At 48.3% G+C, this 8,874-nt stretch overlaps 1 long non-coding RNA gene across 2 annotated transcripts; it reads left to right on the top strand.

The window, feature by feature from the left end:
- The first annotated feature begins 3,110 nt into the window (after positions 1-3,110).
- On the top strand, positions 3,111-5,785 carry LOC119278525. Of its 2 annotated transcripts, none has more exons than XR_005137837.1 (2): positions 3,111-3,288; positions 3,898-5,785. It is a non-coding gene; the product is annotated as an uncharacterized LOC119278525 (long non-coding RNA). The 2 variants fall into 2 exon arrangements; XR_005137836.1 differs by having other exon boundaries at positions 3,915-5,785.
- The last annotated feature ends 3,089 nt before the right edge of the window (positions 5,786-8,874 follow it).

Consider the following 8,874-nt stretch of genomic DNA (forward strand, 5'->3'; position numbering starts at 1 on the left):
CGCCGCCTGGGGCGAACCGGAGATAATCTCGACATGAGGCCGGTCGGGTTCCCAGCCACCGCCCACAGGTCGCCCCCAGACACCCTCTTTTTGAAATGGAACTCGGCCAAACACGACACAAAATTCGTTCAAACTCGACAATTTCATTCATATTTGTACAAAAACTTAGAAATATAAATTAAAACTAACTAAAACGACATTACTACGCTGTCATCCACCTTCTACATGCCGAGGAGCCAGTCGGTTTCGGCCGTAGTTTCGACAGAAATCTAACTGAAGTTGTAAGGCTAAATCCACGCCAAATTCAGTCGGACAGATTATTTAGAGATGCCTAATTTTGTGCAGCGTTTATTATACATGGACACATTCAGGTGTAGTCACTGGCCAGGTCCTAACGTTGTTGTGAGGTATTCTGATTTGTCACCACATGTTCCAGAAATGTTGGTCAGGCCTTCTGATGCCTGCGTGAATGGGGAAGTTTCAGATGGAGTTGCAATCAGAAAGATGGAGTGCCCAAGCTTAGAGCAACTCCAATGGGGCGATCCATTTCGTCCGCCGCTGTCCGTTTGGGTCTGCGCGGACATAAAAGGCGGCCCAACACACCGATCCAAACGGACGCGTGTCCGCTTGGCGTCTACATGTCCGTGCGGACACGAGACAGACGCACGCACGCGCCTACTCCTCTCCCCGGGCCTGCCGGTTGGTGGCAGCCACCACCATTTCCCTCCATTTTCCCCAAAAACACTCCCGCCTGCGCGCTCGCTCCTTCCCCAACCAGCCATGGACGACGCCATCGACCTTGACGCCGCTGCCGGCCTCGCCTCCCTCGCCTCGTCCGGCACTGCCGCCCCCGCAGGAAAAGGCAAGCCTCATGCCCCGTGCAAGACGGCCGCCATGACCAAGCCAAAGAAGACGCTGACGCCCAAACAGCGGGCACGCGAGTCGGCCAAGAGGAAGGGCCGGAGGCACACCGCGGACGCGAGGGATGAGGCCTCCGCTCAGGCCACCGTCATCGCCGCCGCGCAGCAGGAGGTCACCAACGCCCGCGTCGCGGCGACAACGAGGGAGGCGCTCTACATGCTAGGGTTAAACCCTAGCCAGCACGGCCTCGTCCAAGCCGCCGTCGCCGCGGCCAGCACCGGCTCGTTGGCGTTTCCTCGGATGGTGTTGCCCGACTCGCCCCGAGCGTAGGCTTGCAACCCGATCCCCGGCTTCCACGTCTACCCGCAGGCCTCCCGCTTCTCCGGGGAGTGCTCACCCGAAGTAAGCATGATCGCGCCTTCCACGCTCGCGCCCGTGCCCATCGACCTCAACTCCACCCCGGTGGCCGGTGGCTCGTCATCTGGCGGCGCGAGGAAACGCGCGCGGCAGACGCCGACCGGCGTGCTCCCGGGCGCCCGCAACCTGTTTGAGGAAATGCCGTCCGCCGCCGACGAGGAATACATGCAGAACCTCATATTCGAGGGCGGTACGCTGGCCGCTGGCTACGATCCCGACGAGACACAAAGCCAGGACGGCCGCGGGGCGTTCACGCCGGCCGCTGGCTATAATCCTGACCAGGCGGCCTTCATGCGTGATTAGGTTGGCATCGACCTGGACGGCTTCCCCCTTGACCACGAGTTCCCGGAAGACTACAGGCTAGAGGAAGAGGACGAGTGCGACATCGACGTGGAGCCTTTGTTTGAGGACGAGCTCGCCAACCGGTGGGTCTCCATTTCCAAGCGGTGGAGGGTGATCCAACAAGAGTGCAACAAGTTTTGCGCCACTCTTGAGAGCGTCAAGGCCCGCCCCGTGAGCGGCATCGGCATGCAAGACATGGTATGCTAGCAAGCCGCCCTCTTTTGTGTTATCAAGTCCATCCTTTGTGTGTTCATTTGCATATCACTTGCCCATATGCTTGCATGGAAACATTTTGTAGGCATTTCAAACTTTGGAGGCATTCAAGGTGCAACACAATGGCAAGTGCTTCAACCTCTCCCATTGCTATCGGGTCATCAAGGACGAGGAGAAGTTCAAGGCGCAATATGCCGCACTCAAGTCGCGTGAGGGGAAGAAAGCCGTGGAGGATGTTGGGGAGGGCGAGCCGGCACGGCCGCAGGGGAAGACCAACTCCAAGAAGGAGGACAAGCGAGATGCGGCCACCAACGCTTTGATCGCAAGCGTGGACGGCATGATGAACAAGAAGGACTCAAGGGAGGAGGAGCACCGGCATTTCAAGGCGGAGAAAATGGACGCTTTCATGGAGATCCAAAGGAGGAGGCTTGACCTGGACGTCGAGAAGCAAGCCAAGATGTTTGAGTTAGAGGCGGAGAAGCAAGCCAAGATGCTAGAGATCGAGACCGCTAATGCCAAGACCAAGGTGAAAGAAGTGGCTCTCGCGAGCATGATGATCGGGGTGGAGATCATGAAGGTGGATCTCAACACCGTGTCGCCAAGGAAGAGGCCGTGGTTCGAGAAGATGCAGGCCGACATGCTCAAGTTTGACGACGAGTGATCTATGGCGGCGAGCGCCATCTTTTTTGTATGTCGGCAGGTGTGCCGGCATAACCACGAGAGCCGCGATGGCGTGGTCGAACTCAAGTCCGACCTTTTTTGTGTGCTGACATGTGTACCGGTCGGCTGGCCAGCATAAACTGTGGTGATATTTTCTAAAACCAACATTGTATGCTGGCGCTGGCATGATGCCAGCCTGAGACATGGCCGCTGGCATGATCGCCCGCGGGCCTTTTTTTAAAGTTAAATGCGGACATTAAATGGATCGGCGCTTTGGGCGCACTGCCAACCCAAATGCAAAACTAGATGGACGCCGGGCGGATGGCCGACCTAAACGGACAAATGCGCCGTCCGTTTGGGTCGGCGCGTTGGAGTTGCTCTTACTAGGAGTAAGAAAATGATCCTCCAGTGAAAGCGAAATCACGCACGATGAGACAAGGAGATCCATCAGACCTCAACTTAGTTGTTCAATGTTTGTCTAAGCTGGATGACACATGGGACCATACCTCACGGAGGACCCACATGGCCGTAGCTCTGTGCGGGCACGTGATCGGTCGGATCCGTTAACAGGGCTCTGCTCCCGGCGTCTATTTCTACAGCGTTTGGAGAAGGGGGAGTCTGTCAGTCAGACACAGAGGTCGAGCCGTGGAGCAGATCTCGCGGCGGGGCTCCTCCCGGGGCTGGTACGTCCTGCCGGCCGCCGGCGACCTCCTCGTCGATGAGTACGTGCAGCAGCCCGGAGAGGCGCCTGCAGCTGCAGGGGCCGCCAAAGGCTGGATCTCGCAGAATCGTGAGGTATAATTCGTTTCTTCCTGATCTGGATCCGGTTAACTTGGTTTGGCTAAATTAGTTTCTTCGGCTAAACTCATGGGGTTGTGCATCCTCAGTGCAAATTACTGGTCATGCACCATAGGTCTTCTTCTGTTCTAGGTCGTTCAATCCAACTCGTGCCAATTTTGGTCATCCCCCATAGATTTACAGTGCTTATTTGGTCGTTTAAGGTGCTCCTACGGTCTGCTCTAGTGAGTTCAGTTGTTGCCAGATAACTGCCACACGCTTCTTTACATATCAGATGCATCTTGATTTCTTTGCCAACTAAACGGTGCAAAAAGTTCATATACATAAGTTAGTGTCGGATGGAGGTCACAACTGTGTGTGGACTTAAAACAGATGCTAGTGCGGAAGAAATGAAGAGGATATTGTTATTTAGCCATTAATTACCATCTTAAGTGCAAATCATTTTTGATTCACTCTAGCTATGAATTGGTTGGTATATGATGTTTTTTTCCAAGGGGCCTGCTTATTTTTTGCCTTGATAAATATAGCTCATTATTCATTGTTATCTCCTCTTTATGAATAAATAGTATACTCATGTTGACTTGCCTGCCAACTAATTTGTTTCAGAATCTTCACATGCATAGGTACTTGAGAAAGGGAGGGGAATCAGAATTGTTGTGGAGGAAATGAAAATATCTTGTTATTTGGCTGCTAACATCCATGTTCTTTTAGACTGAACATTGCCATGGGCGTTTCTCTACGCAGCGAATATATTAGATCAAGCATCATATCATGGACACCATAAGACTTTTCTGTCTTGATAATGTTGTCTACAGGTTGGACCCTACTTTTGTTTATGAGCTCATTCAAGTAACTCTCCTAGCTCAAATGGGTCAATTTCATGTTTACATGATAGATGATACACAAATCTTCAGCCATCCATCTCCATATGAACCGGTCTTGCTTAATTTTGTAGTCTTCTGGATATATGCTTACATATAATAAATAATGTGAAGGTAGATCATAGAACGACAACATAATCTTTAGTCTTGAACAAATTATGGTAGACTAGAGATAGAACACTATACGAACCAGACACATACCGACGATATGGAAACTAGCAAAGAAATAGTAAAAGAAGTTCCTGACTTGTAGATTATGTCAACGTGATAATCTGGAGTCAAGCTTCTTTTACTACTAATTTTGATCTACCTTGTCATCGATAGGATTAGTTATTATATCTAAGCATGTGTTCAGAAGATTAGGAGATTAAGCAAGGTCACTTGATATGTAAATGGATGGCTGAATGTTTTGTGTATCATGAAGAACAAGAGACTAGCCTATTTGAGCTCGGTGGTAGAGTTACTCAATGAGATCATAAATAGAAGCATGATCGATCAATAGACATCAATGTTGATGAAGGCAATGAAAAAAAATCTTATGGTATACATGATATGATGATTGATCCCATATGTTTTTGCCAAGTGAAGAAACCCACTTGCATGGCACTGAGTGAAAACTGTCTATCCAAAGGCAAGATTTGAATATTATCCATCCGAAAGAGAATGTCACATATGGTCGCCATCAAAAGAAGCAACAATGTTGAGTGAGCATTTATGTTCTACATGTGTTAGGTTTAAAATATTGTGCTGAACACTTCCATTCTTGCCAATTGAGATGGTGAGACTCAGGAACACTGCATTTGCCATGGTGTTTTGATTTGTCTTGTGCAGCGACATGAAATTCTTATTGTAATTGTACCCACTAATGACTGAATACTGCTGTCACTTCGGTTAGATTCAAGAAGCGCCAAGTTTCGGCGGCGCCTCCTGCACTTTGCTAATGATGAACTTCCCTCTCCATTTCTTTCTTTTGTAAGGAAGAGTTATGCACTTATGATGTATGGCTGGCTGGTTAATTTTCTGTCAATTCAACAACCAGTTTGTAGGGCGGCCACTGCAATTTGCTCGTATGCACCATTAGTTATTATATATGTACTGATGTCTGGCTTGCTTGCTCTCCTGCATTCTCGATTACACTCCCTTGTTTGTAACAGCTTTATTTCAGACTCGCAAACTAAGAGGCCGCATTCAGTTTGTCCTATGTTCTGAAGTTCCATTTTCTGTTTGTCATTTTGATCAAATAAACAGGGAAGTCAGCAGTGTCATTTCGATGTACCTGCTTAGGACCTGCATTGAGTACATCTTTCTGTTGGAATACAAGTGGAACTTGAGTTGCCATTTCGTCTCGTGGGTTGGTGATGTACATCTTTCTGTCAATCACGCTGGAGTGGAAGTATTGCCCTCAACTGATGCAACGCTTTCTGGGCGAGAGAATGATTGGATGTTGCCCCCAACTCAAGTGACTCTTCTATCTCTGTACAGGGGAGCAAATCATGAGATGTTTTATTTTGCTATTTTGCGACAAAATCATATGGTGCCGCAGACAAATAAGACCCGTCTACTAGCAACTTGATATGATAAATTCACAGAAGCATCTTGTTCAGTTGCTCCCACATACTTGTTCTTGTTCTTGTAGCATCTAGTGATTCCTCTTGCCACGGTCAAGCTACGTTGATAGGCTGCTTTGGCCGAGCTGTCGTTGTTTGCACAGATATATCAAACTGAAGTCTGTTTAATTTGCACAAGGGAATGAGCATCAGTGAGTGACCATGGGCAAGAGAATGAGCGGCGGCCGTAGGCAATCCGAGTGTTTTATTTGCAAGCGCCATTTTCTTCATGGACACATGAGGAATTGATCTTAATTAGCACAGCAACCATATATACATGGAATGGAATCGGTAAAGTGGGTACGCATGGTGGTGCGTGGCGTGGTGCCTAATTTGATTAATCCCACAAACAGAGGTGTCAGTCTTTCTGTCTAATGCAATTGCAAACTAATGCATCTGCTCAGAGGCATCTCTCTAGGCGATGCAAACTAAGCAGTTCATAACCAAACTACTCCCTCTGTTCCGAAATAATTGTCGTTGGACAACTCCAGTACAATTTCAGCCACGTTACGAAATTAACGCACTTTCCCATTTTACCCTCAACTGATGCAATGATTTCTTAGGGCGCCCCCTGAGAAATTAGCTGAAGTATATTCTTACTTATGTCAATTAGCTGAAGTATATTCTTACTTATGTCAATTCAACAACAATCAAGTTTGTAGGGCGCCCCCTGCATTTTGCCCTAATGAACCATTAGTTATCATGTACTGATGATGTCTGGTTTGCCTGCTCTCCAGCATTGTTCTTTACACTCCTTTATTTGTACCAACTTTATTTCAGACTCGATGTTTATTCTTATTCCATACTTGTAAACTATAATGTCAGAGTTCAGTTCGTACTATAGTCTGAAGTTTATCTTCCATTTGTCATGTTGGACTTGGTTTGATCAAATAAATCATGAACTGGAGCCTTTTTCCCTTTGCTACTGAATCACACTGGGTGCCCTTGCTGTCATTTACTCTGTAGAATTTTTTTTAATTTTTTTGCGAATAAACTCCGTGGAATTATTGGCCCTGAACTGATGCAATGATTTCTGGAGGTAAGAGTGATACTGTTTACTCCCTTCGTGGAGTGCAAGTCTCTCCTTTACTTGCACTTTTTGTCAGCGTCGATAAGTGGAAGTTGATCTTCCACTTATCATGTTGGTTTGATTTAAATTTTTTTCAACTGAAGCTTGAATTTGCCACTGAATAACACTGTGTGCCCTTGCTGTTAGTATTTACTACTTTGTAGAATTATTGGCGCTGAACTGATGCAGTGATTTCTGGAGATAAGAATGTGATTCGGTGTACTCCCTTCATTGACTGTCAGCCCCTCCTTTACTTGCACTTATACAGGGGAGCAAACCAGGTGATGTTTTTGTGTGTGCCATGAAGTAAGTCATACGCTGTAACGCAGAGGAAGACCTGTTTATTAGCAACTCGATTGATAAGCTACATGCATTTGTTTCTTCCTGCTGTATTAATTCCACCGCAATAGGGGTAGCCTGTTTCGGCCTAGCTGCAGAGGAGATCAGATGAGAACGTTGCCAGCCGTGTAATTTAACTGAAGCTGAAAGCCTGATGCCCAGCTCAAGAGCAAACTCAGGCAGTCCTTGTATCTAATATCTTGTCTGTCTATGTGGTTGCTCTCCTCTTATTGCAATCAAGCACTGGTCTGTGCTGCATTAATCCTACATCCATAGTCTGCTCTGTCCGAGGTTGCACCCAAGATCAGGCAAGATGACAATGTAATCCCTTTTCAGTCTTCCTTCGGATCGATCGCCGTTTCGTCAGGAAATCCTACTAGCTAAGTTGAAAGCATGAAGCCCCTAGCTCCGTGTCACAAAATTCAGTTAACTCGTTTCGAGCTGTTTCACGCAGGACTACTAGATTGTGTTTATGAGTAACAGCATCAGCATCTTGTTTTGGTCAGTAACCTCATATTCGTCCTGGTTGTTCGTGTTTTCCTGGTACTACATAACTGTAGTCTGTAGATGGATGACACATGGGGCTAGACCGTAAGGAGGACCACAAGGCAGCGGTTCTGTGCGTGCACGTGATCGGTCGTGTCTGTCCGTAGGCGGTAGGTCCTTTCTCCTATACCTGGCCATACCTCGGGCCGGGCCTAGCCAAGCCTGACACAAAAAACCAAGGCCTGAGCCCGGCCCGGCCCGGCCGTCGGGCCTGTTTTCTGGGCCCGAGCCCGGCCCGAACACGTAAAACCCCGTTGGGTTTCGGGCTGGCCCGGCCCATCCTTCAATAAAACGCAAAAATGATGCGCCCGGGCCCGGCCTTTGGGCTCAAAATCTAGGCCCGGGCCCAGCCCGGGAGCAGCGTCGGGCTGGGCCGTTTGGGCCGGGCTGCCCATGGCCAGGACTACTTTCTCCTCTGCTCCCGGCGACTATTTCTATCACGTATGGAGAGGGGCAGAGTCGTGGAGTGGATCTCGTGAAGGGGGCCTCCTCCCGGCGCTGGTAGGTCCTGCCGACCACCGGCGAGGCGGTTACCTGCTCGCTGGTGAGTATGTGCAGCGACCCAAAGAGGCACGTGCAGGGGAAGGCTTCCCCGGACCTCGCTTCTCCGAGGTCAGCGATATCAGGTATTCTCCGTCCGAAAAAACTTGTCCCAACCTTGTCTCTCAAATGGATATATCTAGCACTATTTAGCATCCAGTTAGTGCTAGATACATCCATTTGAGAGACAAACTTTTTCGGAAGGAGGAAGTACGAATCTGTTCTTCTGTTCTATAGTATACATCGGACTAAATTAGTTTCTTGGACTATAAATCTACAATACTATGGGTCACGGTGTGCACCATAAGTGTAAATTGCACGTGGTCCACCACAAATTTCCATCCGTTCTAGCAGATCTTTCATTGTGTACTCTAGTTTCTTCAACTAAATCACTTCTGTACTGGCCGGGCGGTGTGTACATCTCAGTTCTTCAGTGCAAATTGTTGGTTATCCACGATAGATTTATAGTGTTAATTTGGTCGTATAAGCTAGTTGTAGGGTCTTCTCTGCTCCAGTGTGTCCATTTGCTGCCACATAACTAGCACATGCTTCAATACTGCGATGAAGAAACACATACCAGATACATCTTCATTTGTTACAT

Source organism: Triticum dicoccoides, chromosome 3B (assembly GCF_002162155.2).
Source record: "Triticum dicoccoides isolate Atlit2015 ecotype Zavitan chromosome 3B, WEW_v2.0, whole genome shotgun sequence".
Classification (NCBI taxonomy): domain Eukaryota; kingdom Viridiplantae; phylum Streptophyta; class Magnoliopsida; order Poales; family Poaceae; genus Triticum; species Triticum dicoccoides.